The following is a 10,624-nucleotide window of genomic DNA, read 5'->3' on the forward strand; positions in this document are numbered from 1 at the left end:
TACCTTTTATCTTGAATGCCCCTGTCAGGGAATTTCTCTTATACAATTCACAAAGCCCAAGTCAAGAGTAGCTCAAAGTCTGCTTTAATCCAACCCATGCTTATCTCTTCCTACTCCTAACACTTACCTGGTGTTACCACATTGGAAATTGAACTATTTTAATATCCCAAACACACTCAGTTTTAATGAGAGCCATGAAGGCAGTATAATTAGTGCCTAAAACAGAGGGTAGCATAGAGAGACATTCCAAAACTATTGATTAAATGAATCAAACACTAACAGAGGACTTTATTTTCTTATTTTTCACATGATAATTTTTATATTTGTTAATTTAGTCAACTAGTTTAGAAATAGTTAATGAGTTTTTCATATGTTTCTAGTTCTCTATGAGGCATTGAGGATACAGAGATAAATGATATAAATTTGGTCCTCTGGCTTACAGATAGGGAAAATGATTAATTAGGGTTAAAATGTCTGGTAAATGCTCTTTTCTCCTATTCTGTGCACAATTTCTTTTCATAATTTCTTGCATGGTGAAGTACATAGGCAATCCAAATCTTAGCAATTTACTTGCTAAGTAATTGAGGAAGATGATAGCAAATACTGACCAGAGTCCTATATTCTTCAGATAGGCTGCAGCCTTCCCCAGATGCCCAAGGGCCTGGGAAGCTCACCACAGCTCTTTCCTACTTCTGGAAATGCCTGCACCACACTACACAAGGGAGGGTCCGAAAATTAACATTCAAGTATTGATAACTCTGAAAAAGACAGCCAAGCCTCTTTCCTCTGCAAAAGGTGATGCCCCAATCAGAGATAGCATGACCAAACCTGGGCTACTTCCCAGGTAGACCATAAAAATTCCAGTCTAAGTCTTATATTTCAGCTGGATAACTTTGAGAAAATTATTAATGGTGTCACTTTAAGTGTCGTAAGTATCCTGTTTGGATAATAAATTGTATGGTTAACCTAGGCAGAGGCAATTTACCCTTGGTAAGGTTATAGGACCATGATCACCCTTTAAACAAGTATGAGTAGTCAGGCTTGTTTTATCTGTACTAGTTGTAGTGACTTAAGAGAATATAGCAGACTCTCTTGGGCTCTTTTATAGGCCACAACTGCCATAGCTTCCTTTTGGTCATTGACACTCCTAGTTCCAGAGCTTACTTCCATATCATGTCTTCCACCCAGGTCTTCCTAGCCATTCAGTAGACTCAGTGGGTATAGTGTCACTTCTCCTCTTGTCCCACTTTTCCCCCATCCCTGTCCCTCATGCTTACCCCCTGAGTCTGTTTTTTGAACCAGTTGGACCCACAAGCTATCCTAGGTCCCACCCATTTTCCTCAGTGAGGTCAAGGTAGCCCCCAGAGGCATATATTCATTGACTCATTCAATAAATGAATTGTACCATGTGTGAGGCTTTATTCTGAGGCAGAGAAGTAAGAGGGATAACTAAATTAGCAGCTCACATGACTTGAGGGTCACTGACTGTACTAGGCTGTAGTAGGGGTAGGACTATTACATTTAACACTCACAAGAGCACGAGGAGTAAGTATTGTACTGACACTATTGTACTAGGAAAAAATTCAGAGACATAGAGGTTGGTTGCCTTACTTGCCCAAGATCATTTGGAGAGGAAGGCTTAACTCAGTACAACAACAGGTCTGTTGACTTCGGCCCCACTGCTCTGAATTTGTTTGCTATAATTCTTCTTTGAGGGAAGTGTAGGTGCAGTGGTACCCTGGGAGTGGGGGCAATGGGGGAGGGGGCTGGGGACCCTCTGGTGGAGCCCTTTAGGATTGGGAGCTGAGTAGTTTAGGGAAGCAGCTCAGTCTTTGGAATCAATGAGGGACAGAAGGCAATCCAGAGTGAGGAAAGGAAATGAACAGGCCTGGTTTCATTTAAGACTAGATCTAGGTCCCCAAAGTGAAAGTAATGAGGACAGGATTCAGATAGGGTTGCCAAATAAAATGCCATATGCCTAGTTAAATTTGAGTTTCAGTTAAACAATGAATATATTTTAGGATAAGTATGTTATATATGTGTGTATGTAAATATATTTTATGATTTGATTTTGTTTCTTCTTGTTTTGATTTGTTGTTGTTGTTGTTGTTAAATTTGGCAACACTGCTTTCAAGTCTTCTTCTGGATGTTTATGCCTCGGATCAGAAAGTAGAAGGGACTCAGGGAAGAGCCCCACCTAGAATGTAATAGACATTTGGTAAGAGTGTTGCCCCTGTGTCATCCCTAAAAAACCTGGGGGGTTGGGACAAAGAATAAAGCTGACAGGCTATAGGAGGATCAGAAGGCATTTAAACACAGCTTACCCCACAGTCTGAAATGTGCTTTCTCTTCCCACATAATCCATATTTAAAAATCAAATTTCCAAGGTAAACCCAAATACAAAATACCTGCTTATTAATTAGCTCCTGCTTAGATAGATTTAATGCGTAAATCCCAATGTGGGCCAAAACCAGATAATCCCACAAAGTACATTAAGCATGACCTTGTTTCCAATGCGTAACTCCTTATAAAATAAAACCCATATGCCTTAGCATAATATCCAAGGCTGACCTCAAACTACCTTTTCAGACTCAACTCTCTCCACAAAGCCCTGAAGTTCTGTCAAATACAAAGTACCTTGGAGTACAGTCAATGAGTGACAGCCTTGAGTCTGCCTATGCTATTCTTCTCCCCAGTATCTTTGGAGATGGATCTGTAGATATCCAAAGTCAGAGAGGCAATAGTTCCCCACCCTTGCCTTCTAACTTATCATGCCACCAAAATACCTATTGCATACACTGGAATTACAATTACTCTATATGGCCAGTGTCACCAATTGAGTTCTCAAGAAAGTAGACACTGATATGGAGTTAAGAGTGCAAAGATTTCTTGATCAGTAGTATTTGTGAAAGGAAAAAGGAAGAAGCAGGATCAGGAAGGCAGAGCTGTCAAGGAGATGCCAATCTAATGATGCTTTGCCAGCGTAATAGGGAACTCCAGAACAAAACTCGCCTATCAGAGAAATCCCAAAATGGGCATAAATGGCTAGGCCCTTGTACCACTGCCTTCTTTAGCCTGTGGCCAATATCCAAACAAAGAATGGTGTGACCACAGTCAGAACTGAGGCAGACCCTGACAAAGCTAATAATTAGAAGCTGGCAACTAATCATACTCCATGGCTGAGGAAAGAGTCCTTTTTTTTTTTTTTTTTTTTTTTTTTTTTTTTTTAAGGGAGACCCTAAGAGGTACATCTTCCATGGCTACCACAGCTGGGAAGAGATTCCCAGGCAAGGCTAGTCCTAGAAATTACTTAAGAGACATTTTATTTATTTTTTTTAATGTTTATTTATTTATTTTGAAAGAGAGATAGAGCACAAGCAGTGGAGGGGCAGAGAGAGAGGGAGAGAGAGAATCCCAACCAGGCCCTATGTTCAGTGCAGAGCCTGACACAGGGTTCGATCTCACGACTGTGAGATCAGGACCTGAGCTAAAATCAAGACTCAGATGCTTAATTCACTGAGCCACCCAGGTGCCCCAAGTTCAGAGACATTTTAGTCTGAACTATTCCCTAAAACTTTGGCATGACACCTGATTTCTGCCATTCAAGAGTTATCCATTTTAGGATATTAAAGATCTTTGAAATTTATGAGATTCTCAATATATTTCCTAAAATACATATACATTTCTAGACTAAACTATTAGCACAAGTAAACAGAAAAAAATAATGACAATTGTAGCAGTACTCAATGATAACTAATGCCATGGACGTCATGGTTTGACAGCCCAGGATATAAGTCCTGGATAAAAGAAGGAATAGTTCATTGAAAGCAAGAACTCGTAAGAACTAAGCAATGGATGACCTACTGTTTGAGTTCAGGAATGAAAAAGGAAAAGGAGGAAGTTCAAAAGAGGCAAAACAATATGGGCCCCTTTCTGAGCATGCTTCTAACCTATACCAGGAACATTAAGATTCCTTATTAGGTTACCCAGTGACCCAAGTTAGCCCTGTGGAAGAATGCAGCTGGAGAGGAAACTCTTTCAATCTGGAGAGTCTATTGCTGTGAGGTAGGACTTATTGGAAGGACTTGAGCTGTTAAAGCTGAATGGGCATCTAGAGTTCTCTGGCTCCTGCTGGGGCAGGCAATATCTCTCATGGAGGCTCCTGAAGCCCCCAGAGAGCCCTTATGCATCAGCCTTAAAGCAAGCCTTACTCTCCTGGAGGCCAAAAGGAGCCTCGTTAATATAGTTTCTCAACAACTACTTAGTTAGTGCTGACTGTGTGTTGGGCACCATGCTATGCTTTGAGGATACAGTGAGAGATGGGACAGAATCCCTACGTTAACAAAACTTCCCAGTCAGAGACCAAGAAGCAAATGCTCAATTTCAGTCAACCATAAAGAGTGCTACTAAATGTGTGAGAAGGGGATTGTGTGGGGTCCTCCAGGAGGGCGTGAAAGCCTGCCAGAGAGTTCAGAGGAACTGGCCTCAGAGAGGGAAATTCAGAACTAGATTCTATAATTTTGTAAAATTTGGCCAGAAGAATGAGAAAGGTTTATGGGCACAGGGTATATCCAAAGACAAGAAGATGAAGTATAACATATTTGGGAACTGCCAAGAAATATGTTGAAAATGAAGAAAAGAGGCTGAGAATTAAAAGAGCAGAAATTGAGAAGCATTAAGAAATGTAGCTGGAGTGCCAGATAAGAACCAGATCAGGAAGGGCATAGTCTTATGCTAAGGAATTTTTATTTTATCCTGGAGGCAATAGGGTGTCACTGAGTGATCAGTGCAATGCCTAGCACGTAGTCAGCACTCAATATTAGTAATTATTCAATCATTCATTCAACAAATGCTTACTGACCACTTAAAGGACTATGTGCCAGATATCTTTCTACACTGGGATTTAAAAAAATAGTGAATAAAATCTGACATTAAATATTCTTTCTTGGAGATGCACATTATCTAGTGGGAGAGTCAAACATCAGTAAAAAATAACACACTATATAATATTGCAACCGCACCGGTGCTATGAGAGAGACATGCATGATGCTGTAAGGTTTCTGTGAGGAAATGGCAATGCCCCGAGGTCTCAAAGAAGAGAAGCTACAACTAAGGAAAGCAGGTTAGGGATACAAAGAGAGTTCCAAGCAATGAGGAAAACTTGAGCAAAGACCTTGAGGAAGGATGTTGCGTGGCTTGACTGAGAGAATGAAATGTCAGGTGCCCTGAACTCCCAAAGCTCAAGGGAGTATAGAGAGAGGTAAAGCTAAAGAAATGGGAAGAAGTCTTCCCATGAACAGACTTGTGTGCAGTGATCAGGACTTTAGTCTTCCATGTGTGAGTAACAGGAAGCAAGGGATTTTTTTTTTAATGTCTTTTTTTTTTTCAACGTTTATTTATTTTTGGGACAGAGAGAGACAGAGCATGAACGGGGGAGGGGCAGAGAGAGAGGGAGACACAGATCGGAAACAGGCTCCAGGCTCTGAGCCATCAGCCCAGAGCCTGACGCGGGGCTCGAACTCACGGACCGCGAGATCGTGACCTGGCTGAAGTCGGACGCTTAACCGCCTGCGCCACCCAGGCGCCCCGCAAGGGATGTTTTTAATTCAGGTTCTAGAAGAGATGCAGGAGATCCATTATTGCAATTTGGCTTCTGAAATGATTTGTCTTATTGCAGTATGGAGACTGGAGTAAGGGAAATGTGAACTTTTGACCACACTAGCTTTGAGACTGGAAGTAGAAGATGGTAACCTGGACCATGAGATGGCAGTGAAGATCAGATTTGCAGACCTGGGTATCAAACTAACAGGACTTTCATGGATGAGAGAGGTTTCTGTCTTATATAACTGGGTGGATGGTGCTGTCATTTACCAAGATGAGAACTCTGGCCCCTTCCGGTGGAAAACATGAGTTCAGTCCACAACATGTCAAGATTTAGATGTTATTGAGAGAGCTAAGTACAAATGTCAATTAGGCACTGAGTTCTGAGATCAGATATATATAGAGAGAGAGTGTAGGTAGTAATTGATACTGTAAATGGATGAGCTAACCTAGAGAGGAAGTATAAAGTGAACTGAGCAGATGTGGCTTATGCAAATGGTCACACTGACTGAAGTATAAAGAATGGATTGGAATGAGCAAGACTCTAAGACACGTTTAAAGGATGTTAAACTTATGAGAAATGTGATGAAGACGATTATGATGATGATGACATCATATAAAATAATGGCAGTGTGGGCAAGGAAAAGTAAACTGACATGAAAGATGAACAGATAAATTTGACAGAATATGAACAGGAATGGGAAGAGAAGAGACCCATGGTGACCTAAGACTTGTTTCTGGGACACCTGAGTGAGTGATGTTGTCATTCACTATGAAATGAGTTTGATAAATGAGTTTAGACAAAGTCAAATGCGAATATTTTTAACACCAGGAATAATGCAAGTAAGCAATTGGATTTTGAGTCTGTAGCTCTCCTTGGGTCAGGAGATACAGCACCACCCTAAAGATATACATCAAGAAGTTATCTATCATTTATATCAAGGTGGAATATGAATCTATTTATTTATTCATTCTGTGATTGCTATTGAGTATTCTACTGTGTTTTAATCGTGGGATCTGCTAAGATGATTCAATGAATATGTGGTGAGAAAAGAGATGGAAATAGAGGTAACACCTTAGACACCACCAATATTTAAAACATAAGTGGAGGAGGCAAGAGAAAAAGCTAAGAAGTGACCCAATTCCATTCAATGTAGTAGATATTTCACAGTTATAATCTAAACTGCATATAAAATACTATTTTTTAAGTACCTGGTCTAATTCCCATAGTTTATTTTGCTTTGTTTTCTGAAACACTTCAAACATATAGAGAATTACAGAAAATAACAATAAATTTTTTTATACCTACTGCCCAAATCTATCAAATTCTAACAAAATGGAGGAGAGTGTAGCAGGTAAAAACACAAATTTCACAGCCAGATTACGCAGTGTCAAATCCCACTTCCTCCATTAACTTACTCTCAGGTAGTCTAGATCTGGTTATTTAATTTCTGTGTTTGGCACAGAGTAAGTGCCCATACTTGTTAGCCTTCTTGGTTTCTTTTTTTGTTTTTTTTTTTTTTTTTTTTTTTTACTTCTTTCTCCCACCCCCATTATTTTGCAATACATTCTTCAGTTTGCCTTTGTTTTTTTTTTACAGTTTTATTTATTTATTTTGAGAAAGAGAAAGAGAGCACATACACGAGCACACAGGGGAGAGGCAGAGAGAGAGGGAGAGAAAGAATCCCAGGCAGGCTCCATACTGATATTCCCAAAGTGGGCCTCAATCTCATAAATCACTAGATCATAACTTGAGCCAAAATCAAGAGTTGGACACTTAACCAACTGAGCCACCAACATTCTTCAGATTGTTGGCACCCCAACATTCTTCAGATTGTTCTTAAAGAAATAAAACAAAACAGAAGTTTCCAAACTCATTGCCTTCCCACTCCTCTCAGGAATTAACCACTATCTTTATTTTATTGTTAATCCTCTTATGGCGTTTTATCTTACATCTGTATGCATTCGTAGATAGAATAGAACATGGTTTCAAATATTTTCAGATGCACACAAATGACATTGTTTACATATCATTCTGTAATTTGCTTTATTTATCTACATTCATTTATTTGTCTACATTCATTTATTGATCTACATTCATTTTTTTAATATGGTTATATTGTGTTTTGTAGTTCAATTTAATTGATTTTGAACTCTGGTATATTACTCCATTTCACAAATATACCACAATGTATTTATCAGTTATCCTATTTGTGGACACATATGTCAATAACTTTTTCATATTTATAAACAACACTTCCATGTCTTTCCTTTATGATCAGGAGCAAGACAGGGATGTCCACTCTCAGCACTGTTATTTAACAGAGTACTGGAAGTCCTTAGCCACGGCAATCAGACAACAACAACAACAACAAAAAAAAAGGCATCCAAATCACAAGGAAGAAGTCAAACTTTCACTATTTGCAGATGACATGGTACTCTATATAGAAAACCCAAAAGACACCACCAAATAATTGCTAGAACTGATACACAAATTCAGTAGTCATAGGATACAAATTCAGTATACAGAAATCTGTTGCATTTCTATACACCAATAATGAAGCAGCAGAAAGAGAAATCAAGGAATGAATCCCATTTATAATTGCACCAAAAATCATAAGATACCCAGGAATAAACCTAAGCAAAGAGAATGTATTCTTGCCATTTGCAACAGTGTGGATGGATCTAGAGTGTATTATGCTAAATGAAATAAGTCAGTCAGAGAAATACATACCATGTGATTTCACTCATCTGTGGAATTTAAGAAACAAAACAGATGAACATAGGGGAAAAAGAAAAAGAGAGAGAGGCAAACTATAAAACAGATTGTTAACTAGAGAGGACAAACAGGGTTGCTGGAGAGGGGGTGGGCAGGGAATGGGTTAAATGGGTGTTGAGGATTAAGGAGGATACTTGTGATGAGCACTGGGTGTTGTATGTAAATGATGATTCACTAAATTCTACTCCCGAAACTGGTATTGCACTATATGTCAATTAGCTGGAATTTAAAGAAAAACTTGAAACAAACAAACAAATGAATAAGTAAAATAAAAATAAAAAAGAAGAAAAACCTCAAGTCAACAACACACTTAACAACTCAAGGAACTAGAACAATAAAAAAAACAAAGCCCAAAGCTAGAAGGAAATAATAATAAAGATTAAGAATAATAATAATATAATAAAGATTAGAGTTAAAGACAATAGAGAATAGAGAAGCAATAGAGAATATCAATAAAACTGAGAGTTGATTCTTTGAAAAGATCAACAAAATTGAAAAAAACTTTAGCTGGATTAAGAAAAGAAAAAAGGCTTAAATAACTAAAATCAGAAATTAAAAAAAATGAAAGAGGAGACATTACTACCAATGTTACGGAAGTAAAAAGAATTTTAAAAGTGTGCTATAACAATTACATGACAAAGAATTGGATAACCTGATGTATAGGACAAAATCTGAGAAACATGTGACCTACCAAAATTAAACTATGAAGAAACAGGAAATGCAAATAGACCTATGACTAATAAGGATAGAATCCTATCAAAAACGTCTCGACAAGAAAAATCTCAAAAGTCAATGATTTCACTGGTTTAAAAAATTATCACCAATCCTGCTCAAACTCTTAGAAGAAAATAAAAAGGAGGGAATATCTCTTAACTCATTCCCTGAGGCTAGCATTACTGAAACCAAAGACACAAAGAGACACTACAAGAAAAAAAAAATAAAACTACAGACCAATAACCTTATGAATATTGATGCAAAAATTTTAAAAAATACTAGGAAACTGAATCTCGCAGCATATTTTAAAAATTATATACCAAGACCCAGTGAGATTTATTCTTGGAATGTAAGGACAGTTTAATAAACAAAAATCAATACATGTAAGACACCACATTAACCAAATGAAGGGGGATAAAAAGCATATGATCATCTCAACTGATGCTGTAGAAGTATTTGACAAAATGAGAAGGGTGATATAACAGATCCTATAAAAATTAAAATAGAAATAAGGAAATATTTTGAACAACTTCATGCCTATAAATTTTACAACTTTAGATCAAATGGACAAATCTGTGAAAAACACAAACTATGAAAGCTCATTCAGGGAGAAATAGACAACAAGAATAGCTCTACACCTATTTTTAAAATTAATTTATAGTTATAAATCCTTCCACAAAGAAAAGATTAGTCCCAGATGATTTTTCCCACTGGAAATTTTGTTAAACATTCAACAAAAATGCAATGCCAATTCTACACAAAATTTTTAAAAAATAGAAGAGGAGGGAGTCCTTCTCCACATACTCTATGAGTATTACCCTGATTGAAGGAGAGGAAAAAAACGAAAAACAAAAACAATAGAAAAAAAAAAACAGAAAATCCCATCTCAATATTCCTCATGAACATAGACACAAAAATCTTTAACAAATGTAAGCAAATTGAATTCAGTATATAAAAAAGGTATACATGATGACCAAATGTCCCCCCCTCCCTGCCCCAGGAATACAATGCTCATTTAGTATTCAAAAATCAATGTAATTTTCAATTAGTACACTAAGGGAGAAAAAAACATACGACAATTACAATGATTGCAAGTAAAAATCTTGTCAAAATTCAACATTCATTCATAAGAAAAGCTTTCAGGAAACAAAGAATAGATGGAAACTTCCTCAACCTGATGAAAGACATTTACCCAGAAGCTAAACCTATAATCATTACTAATTGCAAAATAGTGAATGGTTTTCCTCCTAAGATCAAGAAGGAGGCATGTGTGTCTGTTCTTACCACATTTATTCCAGATTGTATTGGAGGATGAAGAGGCCACATGTAGACACATTAGTACATAATCCTACCTGAGCTATTTGCCAGTATCAACTGCCATCCATGTGACTGACTCAACTTGCATGTCGAAACCAATTAAACCTTTATATTTTTAATGTTTATTTTTTTATTTTTGAGAGAGAGAGAGAGAAAGAGAGACAGAAAGACAGAGAGAGAGAGAGAGAGAGAGAGAGAGAGAGAGAGAGAGAG

Source organism: Herpailurus yagouaroundi, unplaced genomic scaffold, assembly GCF_014898765.1.
Source record: "Herpailurus yagouaroundi ecotype Mexico unplaced genomic scaffold, PumYag 188, whole genome shotgun sequence".
NCBI classification, from domain to species: domain Eukaryota; kingdom Metazoa; phylum Chordata; class Mammalia; order Carnivora; family Felidae; genus Herpailurus; species Herpailurus yagouaroundi.